The sequence below is a fragment of the Mirounga leonina genome, unplaced genomic scaffold (genome assembly GCF_011800145.1).
Source record: "Mirounga leonina isolate KUSES-001 unplaced genomic scaffold, KU_Mleo_1.0 Mir_151, whole genome shotgun sequence".
Taxonomy (NCBI): Eukaryota; Metazoa; Chordata; class Mammalia; order Carnivora; family Phocidae; genus Mirounga; species Mirounga leonina.
The window spans coordinates 80672469-80690522 of record NW_023270377.1 but is presented as its reverse complement, the minus strand read 5'-3'; positions in this window follow the sequence as shown (position 1 = coordinate 80690522).

Sequence of the window (18054 nt, the reverse complement as noted above, 5' to 3'; positions counted from 1 at the left end):
TATGAAGTCCCTTGGGGACTACTGGCCATCTGGGCAGACTTGTTGGTGCTGAGACACCCTCTGTCCCAGCCTACACAGTCTCTCTAGAGCCACTGCTCCATGCTTCTAAGTACACTTGGGCCTGGAAATACTGAGCCAGGCCAGCACTCCAGGCCCACAACCTGTCCCTTTGGAAGCCTCTGACCTTTTCCTCTGAGACTGTGTTTTCACAAGATACAGACGGGCAGCAAGATATATGGCCCTTTGTCCCAGGCTCCAGAGATCTGCTCTCCCTCTGTAACCCCAGGGGTTATCCCTTTGGAGTCTCAGATCTCTACGTGTTTCCCCCAAAGCAGTCAGTCCTCCTCAGTGGGGTTCCCTTGACGCTTGCTAAGTAAAAGCACAGTTTCAAAGCCATGCGTGTATCATCTCATCAAATTTCATTCATTCTTCACCGCAACTCTGTAAATTAGGCCTTATTCCTAATATACAGGTAAGGAAACTGAAGCTCAGAAAGTTCAGGTAACTTGTCAGAGATCACACAGCCTGTGAGCCAGCACTGCAATAGTGATCCCCCATTACTCTTAACCTTACAGTTCTGTACCTGCTAACAACTCTTCTCATTCTTTTAAAGAGACAGAAGAGTTGGGGCGCCTGGGTGGCTCAGTTGTTAAGCATCTGCCTTCGGCTCAGGTCATGATCCCAAGGTCCTGGGATCGAGTCCCGCATCGGGCTACCTGCTCGGCGGGAAGCCTGCTTCTCCCTCTCCCACTCCCCCTGCTTGTGTTCCCTCTCTCGCTGTGTCTCTCTCTGTCAGATGAATAAATAAAATCTTTAAAAAAAAAAAAAAAAAAGAGACAGAAGAGTTAAGACACCAAGAGTTTAGGTGGTTTATTTGGGGGCACACAATCCCATGTTCCTCTAGTTAAACATTTTTTTAAAAAATCATAGGATTTAAGCTCATAAGCACATAAAATTTAAGTGAGACATCGTCATAGTAGTGGTAAGAATTTAAACGTGGCCAGACTTGTCAAGAGAATATGGACTTACCAAAAGGACCAAAATGCATAACTTGAAAAAAAAAAAAAATTATTGGGGCGCCTGGGTGGCTCAGTTGGTTAAGCGACTGCCTTCGGCTCGGGTCATGATCCTGGAGTCCCGGATCGAGTCCCACATCAGGCTCCCTGCTCAGCAGGGGGTCTGCTGCTCCCTCTGCCCTCTTCCCTCTCGTGCTCTCTCTCATTCTCTCTCTCGCAAATAAATAAATAAAATCTTTAAAAAAAAAATGTTTAAAAAAATAAATAAATAAAATAAAATAAATAAAATAAATAAATTATGACTATTTGCCAAATGTCTACCTAGTGGTTTCCGTGGGCAAAACTCTGCGTTCGGGGCTCTGAGAGATAAGAGAGAGACACCACCCCTGTCTTCCCAGAGCTTATCAGCAATGGCAGACACAGAGGTATACAAATAGATCAGGGAAGTGAATGAAGCTAGGCAGGAGGAATGCTGAGAGTGGCACAGTGTAGGCTGAGTGTGGACACCACCAGCTTCAAGTTTCCAGACCAGAGTGGAGGAGCGTGGGTATCAAGGCAAAGGGTATGGGTGACCCCGCCCTTCTCCTCCTCCCAGAGGATGAGAATGCTGGAAGCTCAGCTGTTGCAGAATGTAAACCATCCGATTGCCCAGAGTTACTGACTTGCCTAAAGCCATAAAAAAAAAAAAAAAAAAAAAATTTATGAGTTATTTTTCACTTCTTTTTCTGCCAGGATCAAGTATCAGCATTGTTATATTCAGAAACACACCACTTTTAACACACTAAAGAAGAGCTGGCCCAACCCGGGTAGGCATAAAACAGTTGTCAGAGGCAGGAAGTCTCCCAGACTCCAGCCCCAAGCTACAGCAGAGTAAATTTGAGACATTCAACAGATTTCTAATGCACTGAGATGCCTGAACTAGCCTTCATATTTACTAGTAAAGAGACAAAGAATGTTGTTTTGACAGAGCCAAAAAGAGATTTCAGGCAGATTTGGAATACTCACTCAGATGAGTTTTTCTAAACTCATCTAAAAATCTAAAAATTTTTAAAATCACTCTTCAGAATCTTAAAACTATTGCAAAGGTTTCTTCTCCATCGCTGGTTTCCCTGAGCTCCTTTAGGGTGTCCCTGACAGGACCAGGGGCTTCACAGTACTAGAACAAATCCTTACACTCCATCGGCCCCTCACCATTTGTTGAATTCTTTACCAAAGAGAAAAATGTCAAGAGACTCCAGTTGCTTGGGTTTTAGGTTTTGACTAATTCCTACCCCATCAGGGGCCAGGATCTCCATTTTCTTTGTCTTTAACTTTTCAGGAGACCCAGAGAATGAAATCCAATACTTTTGTCTGCATCTGCTGCTAAAAGCCTTTTTTCCCTGGCCATGCCACAGCTCCCTCGAGGCTCATTAAGCACATTTACATTTGGCTCTTAAAATCCTAAATAGCCCATTTCACGCCTAGCAATGGTGTATTGATGAAAGAAGCACTCAGTGATGGCCTTTAGGATGGGAGTGAGGACTCTTTTGACTCTAGGTATCTCCCACAAAGGATTTGTACATGCTGTTAAGGACTTAAACAGAATCATGCGAGCAATAGACTATTGTTAGAAAGACACATGCACACAAACTCCACCGTTATATCCTGTCAAGTATACCCGTTTGTGTGCAGACAAAATGGCAAGGACCTAAAATTTAATGGAAATGCACAGAGGCATTTAAGAAAGAGAGAGAGAGAGTGAAAAGGAAGAACAAGGAGAGAGAGAGGAAAGTAGAGAAAACAGGACGGAGTATTCGTAGGAAGGAGAATGTGCCTTGGATTTTAGTGTAAATCTTCCCCTCAGAGTTGTAAGGCTACAAATGAGGAAATAGGGTAGGGCAACTAGTAGAGGCCTATGAATGGTGTTTCAACTGGATGGTGGTGAGCGAGTATGACTGGAACATGGAAGGCTAGTGAGAGACTAAAGGGTTCAAATCACCATGAGATTCAGGTGGAAACACTTGGGAAAGAACAGGAGACTTAACGGTTGGGTCTTGACAAGCTTTCTTTCTTCCTATGCCCTAGACTTAACACCCATAATAAAGTGATTTGTTCCTGTGACTTCATCCCCTTTAGAGGGAACTCAGCACACAGGAGAATGTGACCTCTCACTCCTTCTAGCCTCCTCAAGAGACATTCAACTCCACACAGTTTCCTCAAGGATAAGCAAGAAACAATTCTTGATGGTGGGGGCTTAAGATGGAAAGAAGATCTTTTATTTTTCCTTGTATACCTGTCTGTATTTTTTTTTAAATAAAAGTAATAGATGCATAAGAGTAAAGTTGAAAGTCAGAAGGGGTTATCTGTGCATTTACAGATAATTTACATTTCAGTTTTCTTCATTATATTTTTCTGTATTAATAAACTATCAATAAAAATGTTTTCATGGGTAGAGTAGAGGGACAGGGCTGTCCACCATCCCACCTGTATCTCCCTCTTCTATGTATGTAAGCTGACTACAACTTTACATCAGGTGAACTTCCTATTACAGAATAGATATGTTCCTGAAGACAAATGCATAAATCAACCTTTTGCCAACTGAACCTTGTTTTCAATGTGCCAAGGGCATTTGCTATTTACAGAAACATTTCATGAAATCCTCCTATAAAAGTGAATAATCTACCTTTATGTATATAAAGCTGCAGTTGGTACCACTGTTAAAATGGAGTTCTGTGTGCAGCATAGAGAATTGATTTTGAGGGCAGGTTCTGGGGCCTGACCACCTGGGCTGGAATCCCAGTATTGCCACCACCTCTGTCTACATGCCCCGGTAAGCTTTTAACTTTATGCCTTCTCATCTATAGAATGGACTCAACTATTCATCTATAGAGTATCAGCAACTTTTTCATGAGGTTTATGTGAGGATTAAATAATATAATCTGCTTAAATCACCTATGATTTAAGTAAATGATCAATGTTAGCCTTTTTATTTAAAAAAAGACAGAAAGGTATACAAGGAAAAATAAAAGATCTCTTTTCCATCTCAAATGGCGCAGAGTAAATGATCAATGTTAGCTATGATCCTTAGTGTTATTTCTATGACTCTTACTGTTCTGGTGACTGTACTGGCTGTTACTAATTCAGCCCTTGGGAAGGCAGCAAAACCATCTTTCTTCTTCCCCCAACTAGATGGCAAGCTCATGAGGGCAAGACTGGTCTCCATCTAGGCTCTATGCCAGCTCTGGAGCTAGAATGGAGACACAGTGACATTATAAAATGACCACTGAAAATCTTAATTAGTTGCAGCCCCTGTGTAACTAACACATGGTACCTAGCAGCGGGCCTGGGCAGGGTAGGGCCCAGCAAATGCAGGCAAGTGAATGAATAAATGAATGCATGCAAATATGACGCACCCCTTAGAGAGCCTAAAAAATAATACATATGTCGTATTGTCATCTAATTAAACCCTAATTTTATTTTTCTTAACAAGGCCTTTAGGAAATTTAGGGCCGTCGAAACCTCAGCTGAGTGAGGAAAGGCAAAAGCGTAATTAGCAAGCCCAAAACAGATGATGTTTTCAGTAAGGTTTATGTCTTGTTAAAAGGAAACAATTTGTGAGATCCTCACTAAACACACCTCATCTATCACTCTCCCCAGCTCCACTCTCCCCAGGAGAGGCTTTCCCTCCGCAGTTCTCCACGTGCAGCTAACACACTTTAAGTGTCTGCCAACTGACAGTGAAGCCTGGACTTGGAAACTGGCCTCCCCCACGCCATCTACTGCCAAGGGGTCTCCTCAGCCAAAGCACGTGTTTTATAAGATGTGCCCCCAAATCCAGTGATTCCCACATCAATAAAGTCATGAGCTGCCAAGGCCACAGTTTCCACATTAGTTGAAATTATCGAGGGTAAGCCAGGCCCTTGATGTTGCTTTTATTGAGCTGATTATTTTGTGCACATGGTGCGTGTGTATAAATTTTTAAGACTGTTAGTTATAACTCTCCTTAAGGTGTATTCTTCACGCAGCTAGTGTTGAAAACAATGGGGCTCTTTAGAAAGGAGAGGGGTGGGGTTTGAGAGGGTGGGAAGCAGAACTTGAGAGGGAAGAACCAGGCATGGTCGCCCCCCCGCCCTCGAGGGAGTGCACTGAGCAAGGCAAATCCACCCCCTTCTCCGTTTTACGGAGGAGTCCAAAGCACGGAAGGGGGTAGGGAGGGTAGAGGGGGATAACTTCTCCAAGGACGCCTAAGCAGCATGCAACAAGCAGGATTTGACCCCACCTGCGCTCCCTCTTACTTTCCTCAGCAAGATGTCTGAGTATTAGCCAGAAAAAAACAAGAGGAGCTGAGAGGAGAGCCTAAGAGGACACGTCCACTTTCACTCATACTCAGTTGGGCTTTGACAAAATTAATTTGTGTCTGTGTTATCAATGGAAGCCAATATTTTTTTTTACTTTTTTTTTTTAAGATTTTATTTATTTATTTGACACAGAGAGAGAGACAGCTAGAGAGGGAACACAAGCAGGGGAAGCGGGAGACGGAGAATCAGGCTTCCCTCGGAGCAGGGAGCCAGCCCGATGTGGGGCTCGATCCCAGGACGCTGGGATCATGACCTGAGCAGAAGACAGACGCTTAACGTATGAGCCACCCAGGCGCCCCTGAAGCCAATATTTACCGAGCAGCTACCACATGCAACACTCAATCCTAGGTGAGACGGTAGGTAATATGGTCCCCTATCTTCTCCAAAGGCCCCTAAGAAACAGCCTCCAGTTCGGAGGCAAATCCAAGGAGATGATTACATTTCCTGTTGATCACAATCTACTGCTGGCCTCTTTTCAAGGGTTACCTCCCTTCATCTTCACAGCATTACCAGCAGATGAGAGGACTGAGTCTCAGGGAGATTAAGGAACTTGCCTCCACATAACTAGTAGGTCAAGAGACAATGTTTTAACTTAAAATGTCTGGCTTTGGAGCCTGTGCTCCTCACCTGGGTTAGCTTCCTAGAGCTGCCATAACAAGTACCAAAAACCAGGTGGCTTAAAACAGTCGAAATCTATTTTTTCAAGTTCCAAAGGCTAGTTCAAAATCAAGGTGGCAGCCTCTCTAAGGGCTCTGTGGGAGAATCTGTTCTGTGCCTCTCTTGGAGCTTCTGGTACAGCAGACCACCTTTGGTGTTTCTTGGCTTCTAGATAGGTTACTCCAGTCTCTGGCTCTGTCTTCACATTGTATTCTCTCAGTGCATCTGTGTTCAAATTCCCCTTTTCTTACAAGGACACTAGTCATATTGGAGTAAGGCCCACCCTAATGAGTTCATCTTAAGCTGACTGAATCTGCAAAGACCCTATTTCCAAATAAGATCACATGTATAGGTACTGAGGGTTAGAACTTCAATACACCTTGTTTAATGGGACACAATTCAGCCTCTAACATAACCACCACACCATGGGCTTCCCATAATCTCAATTTTGGAAAATATCTCCCATCAAACCCTTTCAAGGAGATATTTTGTACTCTTTGCATATTCCTTTTTATTTAACAAACATGAGATCACACCCCATCATCTACACCAGCAACTAAACAATTTTCAAAAAATATATATGTATTGTATTTGTATGTATGTATGTAATATATATGTAACCTCTCTGATCCAGGGCAGTGGTATCCAAACCCCTGATTCTGGTAGTGATTATTCGAAAATAAGTTATCTATAGAGTCCTGAGCTTCCTTTTGCATCTAGTTAACTTTCTAAAGCAGACTTAGCCCAAAGCTACTGTAAGATATCTAGAAGCAAGTCCTATATAGACTTTCTAGAATATCCCAAAGGTTCTGGTGGGTCCACCCACAATATTGGTAGGCGATTAACATGAGGCATAGAGCCTATGACCTGTGTGAAGTCACGTGGCTAATTGGGCAGCAGCAGGAGGAGGAGAATGCAGGTTGACTGGCCTCCAGCCCAAATCTCTTTGCAGAACTCATAGGGCTGCTGGCCTTCTGTCTGTTCCAGGTGTGCTCAGAGGTGTTCCTGGTACTGTGCACCATTTTTGGAACCCCAAAGAGATGGGTATATCCGCCCAGGGGCACAACATGTTCAGGACAAGCGGTCTACGTCGCGTGTTTTCTGAAATATCTCATCTGACTGGCGAAGCTGCACAACATCAGTCTGGGTAGCTCGAAGGTTCCAAGTGCAGGGTTTTGCTCTCAGTCCCAGGAGCCTACTTTCACTCTAGAATTCTCCTCTATAAATGACACCTCAACAGCACTTCCTTTCTTCATTCCTTTCAGTTTGACAATTCAGATATGGAAACATTTGCCAAAGATAAGTGTAAAGTAAAAGACTCCAAAGAGAAAAACTACAGGGGTTCACCTTGGAGAATATGATTCTCTTCATTTAGGCCCTGTTGGCAGTGTCTGATCAGGTGGCTGAGTGGCAGAGATCCTCAGTGACTCTCATACTCTGAGATTTCCCAGGCTAGGGCAGCCGGGAAGAGAAGTTTGCTTTCTCCAAGACTGTCCATAAAAAGCAGGGTGCAGCCTGGAGCAATTTCATTGTCCAGCTTTATGGATCATTCTTTTTCCCAAGTGGCCTTTCCACCAAGGGCTTGGTTGAATAAATCAATAATGAAAAGCTCTAGTGTACAACACCACGGAACTCTAGTTAATGATCACTCAATAGATTAATTTAGATAAAAATATCTATCTCTACGGTTCTCTTCGGAGAGGCAAAATCCCAGTCCTGCCTTACCTCATTTTCAGAATTCTGTCCTGTCGGGGTCAGGATGGCAGATATATTTATGCTCAGGTAGTAAACTTGGGTATGAGATATGGGGAGGATCAAGCAACTAGGGGTGTCACAAGTCTTGATGTAACACTCAGCTTAGTAATGCTTTCCCCTTTGCCACCCGAAGAGCGAGCAATCTATCCCTGGGTGGACAGGATATATTAGAGTACCTTTGCTCTCCTGACTGAAAGTCCCTCCCAGTCCTTCTCCTCCTGAAGAACTCCTGCTCAACCCTGATGCTTGATCTCCTGAGGCACCCCAAATGCTCCCACAGCTCTCAAATGACCCTTCCAGGGCTGAAGGGTCATCTCTCCCCAGGGAATGATGATGGGGAGCCTGTGGGGAAGCTGGGGGCTGTGTGAGTAGGAGCAGTTAGAGGGAGTAGAAGAAGCAGAATGCATTGTGCCCCGAGGGGTGTCCAGAGTGAAAAAGCAAAACTACCTCGGTCCAAGGGGCTGGCACAGGATTAAGAACAGAGTTGCAATCAGAGCTCAAGGGTCAGGTCAATGGAGAACCATAAAAGGCAGAAAAGAACATCCAGTGGGGACAGAGAGGGAAGCAGAGCTGAGAGACTACGAGGTCCTGTAACCAGGCTGTGCAGGTGAGGCCCAGTGCAGGCGATGTCAGCCGCAGGCCTGAGTAAAGATATTCTTGGTGGAGTCAGACAGGACGTTGGGGGTGGGGTGGGCAAGAGACTAAAGTTGAAAGCACAGCACGTGCAAGAACATTTTCCCCAGAGCATCCTATTTTTCCCTGCCTCTTGACATGATGGGGTCATCTTTATCAGCTCTGTGCTCCTAGAGCCTAAACAATGCCTACCACAGCGTTGGTGCTCCATACATGGGTATTTCTACACACCGTCCAACTCCTCAAATGTAACAACTCCCTTCTGCCAAGATAGTCCTGAAAGGTGCTCATAGGCCTGCACTTGACCCTCTTGCACGAATTCAGGTAAAGCAGCTCTCCTCTCCCAGGCAGGCAGGCCTCTCCCTCACGGGACAGCGCTAGCTGTGAGAAGGACCTCTCATAGCCTCCGCATCCCTGAAACATGCACACTTGAGTCCTAGCTCTGCTCTCTGCAGCCACTCAAAATAATTCTTGCCCTATCTTTTTTCCACATGGCAGTACCCACCGTAAGGACAGAGGCCCGTGGAATGCCCCCCCGCCGCAAGTTATTGTCTATACTTCACATGACCGTGTAAACGTCACTCCTTTAAAGAGATTGATGGGAATAACATAAGTTTAGAAACGCATGATGGAGCCTTATCAACCACAGTCTCCTCCTCAGTCCCTGCCCTTCACACAGACCCACCCCGGGGCCCGGCCACATCCCATCTCAGGGACTTGTCAAATAAATTCTTCCAGTAGCAACATAAATGTTATTTCCCACAGGAGGTCTTCCCTAAGCCTCCCTACCCCTCAACCTCAGAGGGATTCTCCTACTTTGTCTCACTTTACCCTTTCTTCTCTTTTGTAATGGGTCTCACAACTGCAATTGAAATAATCAGACATGGAACTGGTCATTAACATCTGTAACCTCCACTAGAAGGCAAGCTTCACACCTATTTTACTCATCTTTGTATACACATCTAACGTCTGGCTCATTTTATTAGGTACTTAAATTTTTTTTTTGAACTAAAGTTTCTCAATTTTTTCCCAGAGGATCAACATCAGATTCATAGTCCTATAATTTATGACTTCTAATAAAAGACATTGTCCCCAAAGCAGTTTATCAACTTCTCAGCTTTTAGCAGAAGGAAAGGTCAACAGACACCTGGACAGTAGAATGTGCCCATGGCGCTGCCATGCTTGGACTCTTACAGCTGTCCACATGAGCATTTGCCTGTTTTCACCTGGCCAGGGACTTACAACATGCCCTCACCCCCTCACCCCAAATCACTTGTATTCGCTCTCCTTTTATGTTTAGTAATGTTCTGCACTGTGCATTTATGCTTCAGTTGTGTAGATGTCCAGAAATAACCAAGGCTCTGGGGCATGTCCATCATTTCTATTTCACTGGTTTCCTTTGAACAAGCAAACCTTTGCATGTCATTCTAGATTCTAGCCCATAACATCCCAGTCTTCTCTGTGGCACTGGATATGGTTCCAGTGTTAAAACTCCAGGTTGACTTAATTTATTCCTTATAATCTGTATATAATCTGAGCTCATGAATATAGTTCTCCAACATCTCCTGTTATTTTCTTTGGTAAATTACTGAGCACCTTCCTCGTCACTGTGCATCCTGAGCTGTGCTGACAGTCTTCCTAATACCTAGTTTATAGGCCTTTTTCCTCCTTCCCCTCAAATTTCACGTGCAAGTCTTCTTAATTAGACCAGTAAGCCTTCTTGCCCTTCTACTTTATTCTTTACTCTTCCTGATGTTTTGATGTGTGCTCAGCTTCTTGTCATTTTGCTTTCATGAGCCGCAGTTGAGATAACTCAGTCTTTGACAGTGTCTCTGGGGCTAGATGATACCTTTTCAGATTTTCTTTTCTCTTTCAAAATTATGGCCATTACCTTAGAAGGAGAAATGAAAATGGCATCCATGTTCAGGAATTCTTGAGATTCCTGACCCTGATTTTTACAGGTAATGGAGGAATTTGGGGGATGGAAAAGTACAAGGGAGGATTGCTGGTGGAGCCCACTAACAGAGAGAGAATGGGTTCGTGGAGTCTTTAAGGCCCTACCTCACATCCCAAAGCCTATGAAGGAAGAGTGATAATAGCGAAAAGAATTCACACTTATTGAAGACCCAGCACAGCTTTAAATACTTTCATTCATTGACCTGTTTAGTGCAAGTCAACGGAGATAGTGCAGTTTTCCATTAAACCATTTTAGGTCCTTCATGCATCATCTCATATCCCTTTTGGACCAGTAATGGGAATCTTAAAACTTGCTACTTGCTGTTAATCCTCTCCATTGCTCTGTAAGCAAAAAAGTGCCAGTTCTTATAGAGGATTCCACTTTACCCCCCTGAGAGGGATAAGCTCAGCCTTTTCCCAGAAACCCAGGGATGAAGAGTTGAATATTATTCATCTTTCTTCTCCATATCGTGTTCTTCTAATCACCAACATATTGAATACTTTTCATTGCCTCCTACATCCTTTAGTATTTTTTTTTTTCTTTCTGGGCTCCTCCCTGGATATAACTTCCTGCCTGTCCAGAAAGGTTGCTTAAGCCCTTCCAAGCAGCCAGGTTTCAGAGCAGCTTTCTTCCTGGTGTTCAGTCTTACATTTGAGCAGGGTATGGACATGCATCAAGAGCACAAGAATGTCCATCCCCTGAACCCACAGAGATATAAAGAGCTAATGTAATTTATCATGCCCGAGAATGAGAATATCACTTTTCCAGTTAATCCTCTGGGATAAGCTATCTAGACATTAAGATGTAGCAAGAAGGAAGGAAAGAAAAGAGGGAGGGAGGAAGGGAGGGAAGGAAATATTTAAGATTTAAAAACTGTATTTCTTCTATCTCTCCAAGAGAAATGTCTCAACTTAGTTCTCCACTCAACAAAGGCAGTTCTCCAGATACATGTATAGCTCACTGCCACTTTCCCAGACCACTTCTTGGTTATTGTTTAACTGTTAATGATTCTTTCCTTTAGGTTTACTCAGTTAGACACATCTGTAGTCAAAGGTGCTCTGGAAGCCCTGCTGATTTCCACCTGCTACGCCTTTCCTCAGGGGTTCCTAGAGGGAGGGAGGAGGAGGCCACTGTGTGCTTCTGAGAGGGGAAATGGTAACCAGGTGGCACGGATGCTCCCCGCTTAGATACTACCTCAGTCATCCTCCTTTGCTTTTCCCGTTGCAGAGCAGGCTTAGGTTTAATAGCCAATTCATTCAGCAAACAGTAGTCACAAAGCTACTTCATGCCAGACTGTACCTAGGTGCTAGATACAAGAATTAATATTGCAGGCAAGTAAGGGCATCAACAAATGAACCTAGAGTTTAAAGAATTGAGCTGAAGAATAACACCATAACTATGCAACATTTTTAAAAACTTTGAAGGACCTAATGTAGAACCTAAACACTACGGATCCCCAATGAATATTTTTTGAATGAATAAATGAATGAATAAATGAACTGCAAGTGTGGCGGAATATCTCTCTTCAGCCTCCTGATGATCCTCCTACCTACTTGTTAAGAACAGTGACAATGTTACTCTAGGAGGGCTAACATACTTACACTGAGGTGTTTCTAGATACATATTATGTTTGAGGGTCTTCTTCTCTGTTAGGGAAACACCTTTTCCAAGCCCAGTAATTGTTTTCCTGTTTCAACCTGTAGCACCACTGACATAGTTCAAACCCTGATCTGTGCAACGGCCCACATCTGATTGTGTCATTTCCTGTTCAACATCATCATTAATCTGTCCTGCATCCCACATCCCCATCACATACCAACTCCATATCAGTCAGGGTAGAGTCCTCAACAAGTAAGGCTTGGGGAGGTCTGTCGCAGGGAGCTGCTTAATACCCCATAAGTCTCATTTCCTGCCTCCCTTATGATCAGCCAACACTTTCTGAGAATTAATAGTTTTGAGAGACAAAATAATGTTCTCACTTGTGTGTCTTTACACAGCCTGTTTCCTTTCTCTCTTGGATAAAACCCACTGGTCCTTGAGGATTCAACTTAAGCATCATCCCACTCAGGAAGCTTTTCTAGGAAAAACCCAGACTGACTTGAATGCCTCTTCACAGGCTCCCAAAGCTTCCTGTACACTCGGTGTTCTGAAATTGTCAGCATTTTTAAAATATATCTCATCAATTACACTAGCTGCTAAAGTGTGTAATTTAGCAGCTAGTATTTCTAGTGTCTGTATTTCTAATGTCCGTTTCAGTGGCTCGCACATACTCGGGGTATCTGTGCATGTGCGTATCCACACACATATATATGTAGAGAAAGATAATAGAAAGAAATGTAAAAGGAAAAAGCACCTGGGTCCGGAATCTTTGCCTCCCAGAGCTAGCTGGTAGGCAGGCAGGAAATTGCCAATGTTGACTGAGTTCTCGCTCTAAAGACTGGAAAGAAGCCAAAGGAATAGAATATTCTGGCACTTAAAGATGTTGCAGGCAAAGAAGGGGAAAGAAGTCAGGCATTTTTTAAAAAAAAGATAAACCTTGGAGAACCACAGGGATGGAGAAGTACAAAGTAACAATATGCAAATTGCATTATTATTTTGTTACTGGACTTTGAGAAGATATCTAGTGATACGCCCTTTGGCATTATTCCCATTTTGTAGGGAATGAGGAGCTGTAAGAAACATAAGCCATCACCAGAGTCAACCTGCAACATCACTGAGAGATAAGCAACATCCCTGTTCAGAGCCACCAGCACCCTCTGGCTGCATTCATTCCCCTCACCCAGTGAGCTGGTTGGATCGGGGGGGAGACAGATGGTCACCCCATAGTCAAAGCTGCCCCAACTGGTGTTTCACTGACAGAGAAAGTGTTTTCTGTACTACCAGCTTCCTGATCTCCTGACCTCCCTGCTCATAAAAAAACTTACATGTCCAGCTCATTTCCCATGGGCCCTGTTCTCTGAAGGGAAATGGAACATTTGTTGAGCACCTTCTACGTGCCACGTACATCTGATTTAATCTCCAAACACCTTCTGGTACAGAAGAATATGGTCATTTTATGATGATGAACCTTAGACTCTTCTTGATTCCAAGGACTGAGCTCCTTTCATTATAATGAGCTATTCATGCTAAGGTAGCCTTAATGTTTCTCTTTCTCTCAGTGAGATTTACACTGGTACCTCTGGTTCCTTACCCCAAAAAAGAGCCCAGCAAAGCTATGCCAGGTACCATAGTAGGGTTGGCAGATGGGAGAATTTGGGACCTAAGCATCTTGCTACACCTCCTCCAGTTACATCAGGCGGGCACCACGGTCTCTAACAATCACTGTTCTGAGTCTCTTAAAATTGTTCAGCATGTGCAATCAAAAGCAAAATTATATGGAAATTCATAGTAAGGTAAAATAGAACCCCTCATATATCCACAAAACTGCCTTTGTATTTATGATTTCATCAGGAAGGGCAAACTTATAGAAAGATAATGGCACCATTTATCCTCAAAAGCAGGCTTATACCTGTGACTACATATGAGTTAAGGTTAGTTTAAACACTGTAATCTCTTTTCATGCATTTTTAAAATTTTAATTTGTGTTTAAAATATTTAGATGATTTCTTTGTACCCATGAATAAATAATCCTATATACATTTTTTGACCCACTTAGCAAAAAATGACTGATCTATATTTTAATCCTTTCTTATAATATCACTGAAATCATGGCTTTCTTAGGAACTCAGAAGAGGAAATGTAGGTTCTGCCCTTTGCCATCCATTTCTCTCCTCCCTGACTCCAGACCTGGGAAGAAATGAAAGCATGATCCTTCTGGAAGGGGAGGGGAGCTTCGTATCTTGGGAGCCTCCAGAAGGATGATGTCACGTAAGAGAAGAGCTGCTTCCGGGTCTCTTGTCCATGGCAGTCAGTTGCCATGCAAGGATTATCATGGCACATTCAAAGAAACCTTACCTCACCTCTTTCCTCTAGGACTAGGGTCTAAACTTCTGTGAAAATCCTTCCAAGATGTGTCTCTTAGAATCACACTGAGGACCAAGGTGGTTCATTAGGACTGAAAGCTCAGAATGCACATGAAAGAAATGTGAGATATGGAGAGAGGTGTTAATTTGAGGCCTGGTGCTGGCATGGAATTATTTAGAAAAGCAGTTAGAGTTCAGTGTGTGAGCCAGGTTTATTTTTGCACATGATTAGATTAGTTAACCAACATCAGCTGCCCTGAAGCCAGCCCTCCCCACTCCCATCACCCAATCCAAAACTCAGAGTTTCAAGAATTAATAGCAGTAAAAAAAATAATTAGCTCACAAATGGGATAAAGGAACTTCCCCTTCTTCTGAGAGTCTCTATACACTGTGGCAAAATAAATCTACATGGCAATTTGCACAACCTAAACTGTACAGTCAGGGAAACTGTTTATATCAGAGGTATTCAGAATCATAGGTTCTATGAGATCCACAATTTCCACTTTATAGATCAAGGTTCTTGAGTTAACTCAAGCAGTTATTTGGGGAGAGGTCACATTGCCAGACCCAAAGTAATGTCCCTCCTCCTGTGAGGGGTGGTACCTTTGTTAAAGAAGTTGTGGTTTGATGATGAAGCCTAAGACTCAGCTAATCAATTCTCTAATTAATACCTCTTATCAAAATAAAACTGTTTACTAAAGCAGGTGGGCCTAACGATATTAAAAAGCATTTTAAGAAAATATATATCTAGAGTAGGATATAAAGAAATATTTTTGTTAACTCTAGAACAGATTTTACTTTTGTCACTAATACTTCATTGATGTTAAACAGAAAGCAACAGAAATTTACATAGAGATATAAAGTGGTTTTACTTAGTGAGAGCTTATGATCCCCCCCCCCAAAAAAGTTACACAAGGTCCTGAGGAAATGTATTCCACACAAGGAGGAATTATAATTAAAATTGACAATATGCTTGACAACATGACAACATTGGTCTGAGGCTAATAATAGCTGGTATTTAAATAAAATAAATGTTATGGATGCTCACTGCCTTTGATAAAAATATATCTCATCTGCTATTTCTTCATATTTTTATAAAATTTCTCATGTTATATGTTAGGCAAATGTTACCTTTTTCAATTTTACAAATAAGAGTTGTAAGAGTCTAGAAGAAAAATTTGAAATGTGTAATAATGTTAAAATAAAAATACCTGCACAATATTACACAGACAGTTATTATAAGAGCTGGGACAGGATTCCTGGTCTCCTAACTCTCATTCACTGATCTCTCCACCAGACCAGTCCAGCTGCTTGTGGCTGTCATGTTCACCGCCATCACAGGGCCCTGGGAAAATATTAGTGAGATGAGCCTGAATAGTGTTAAATGATTTTTCTAAATAGGACCCTTGCACATGAAAACCACATTTGGCATGAGGCAAGGACACAATCACTGAAAGATGGACGATAGAATTATGATCCAAAAAAAGATCCTGAGAGGCCAGGACATATAGCATGTTGAAAACATACGCTCTTAAAGAGATCCATCCATCCTTCAAGAGCTCTGATTATCAGTTAGTGATCTACAGTCATTCTTTACTGTATGCCTTTACTCAAAAAATATGTAGTATGTGCTTACTCTGTGATATCCAGGCATTCATGCTAGGTCCTAGAATCACAATGGTGTATCAGTTAGCTATTGCTGTATAACAAACTACCTCAAAACTCAGTGACTTAAAGCAATAAGCGTTTGTTACTATTCACAAATCCATAGGTCAGCTGGGCTGATCTACTGATTTGAGCCTCACTCATTCATCTGGACAGCTGGTAGTTTGGTTGGCTAGGTTAGTGTGAGACAGACTAATTCACATGTCTGGCAGTTGACTGGCTGTTGGCTAGGGCAGCTGTGACTAAATACATACCTTTTTTCCCCCAGCCAGTAGTCACAGGGCACCAAGAGAGCAAACAGAAGCAGGCAATGCTTGCAAAGATCTAGTCCCTGAAGTTATACACCATCCCTACCACTGCCTTCTATTAGCCAAAGCAAGGACACATCCAGCTCAAAAACAAAAGATGAGATGACAGAATCCACGTCTTGATGGGAGGAGCTAAAGAGTCACATTGCAAAGGGTGTGGGAGCAAAAAGGCATGAACAACTGGGATCACTTTTATAATCAATCTACTGCAAATGATGAGTCCGACAATTATTGCCCCTGTCCTATCAGAACTCAAGAACTTAGTTACTATAACTTCCAACCATAAATTCTGGTTTATAGAACAAATCTAATCACTTTCCACATGAAAGGCTAATTATGTCAAGTTCCTTCCAACTGTCATGATGCAGTAGTAAGATGGGACTCTGAAGTAGTGAGAATGTTTATTTCATAAGGCTTCTGAAAGCAGAGAGGGAGAAATTATGGCAAGGATATGTTGCAACTTGTTTCAGCTTAGAGGTACAGTCTCAAAGTAATACAGAGCTGCCTGGCAGAACAGCTCTGATACATATGCTTGCATGTTGTAGATTTTTAAATGGAAACTAATAATGTCAAATACTAGGTGAAATTTAATAAATCTTCAAGTGAACCAGTAGAAATCATCCCCAAAAATGTCATGAGGATAAAGTAATATCAAGAGAAAGAGATTTTCACAGAGAAGATATACATGGTATTGATTTGTTACCTGTACATAGGACTTATGAAAAATGGCTAAAAGGTAAGAGATTTGGGGTCTTCAAATAAGGAGCCGAACATGAGAATTTGGGCTCACTAGGTTATAGTAAATAAAGCAGTAGGTTCACTGTAGGGAAAAAATGAGTCCATTTGTTGTAAAGACTGTACCGCTCAGAGATGGCAGCATGTGTTTTTATCAATCAGGGAAAATTAGTAACAACACCCTGTTTTTAAGAACTGTAATGTGATGAAACATGGACTTTCCAGCATGACCAGAAAATAAACCACAAAAGATTCCAGTAGAAAGCCCTAAGAACCCTTCAAAATAAAATGACTACAACAACAATATATACCCAAATCACAAATACACATGATGTTGAATTTGTTTCTCTGATTATCAGTGGCATTATTTGAAGGAGAACCCATCTTTAAAGGCAGATGGAGTATTGAATTTAACATGAAACCATCTGAAAGATTTGAAAGTGTGCTCCACACAAGAGAGTGAACAGCGGTCTAATATGGGGCTCTCGTTTGCAATGAGCTTTCCCTGGAAGTGTTTTTGAGGGAAAACACCATGACCTGGCTTGATCACCCATCTTATTCATCAGCTCTGGCTCTGAATGACTGTACAGGTATTTCCAAAGTTCACATTCAACTTAAAAGGCACAGACACAGCCCCACTGCCACTTCATCTCTGAAGGGAATTCCAAAGGATCAAACTTTCAAAGCATTTTGAAAGATAAAGCAGCATTAGAAATAGTAGGTAGCCCCCTCTAGTAACTACTTTGAAGGAAGTTTTGGATTATAGGCTGGGCTGACTTCATCTAGTAGACCCTGGGAAGACATGCCAGGCAACATTCAGTTTTAAATTTTTTAATTAGGGGTCAGGAAACCAGCACCCTTAGGCCAAATCATCCTCAGCCTGTTTTTATAAATTAACTTTTATTGGAACACAGCCCTGCCCATTTGTTTACATATTATCTCTGGCTGCTTTTGCCTACAATGGCAGAGTTGAATAGTTGAGACAGAGACCTTCTGGCCCACAAAGCCTAAAATATGTATTATCTGGCC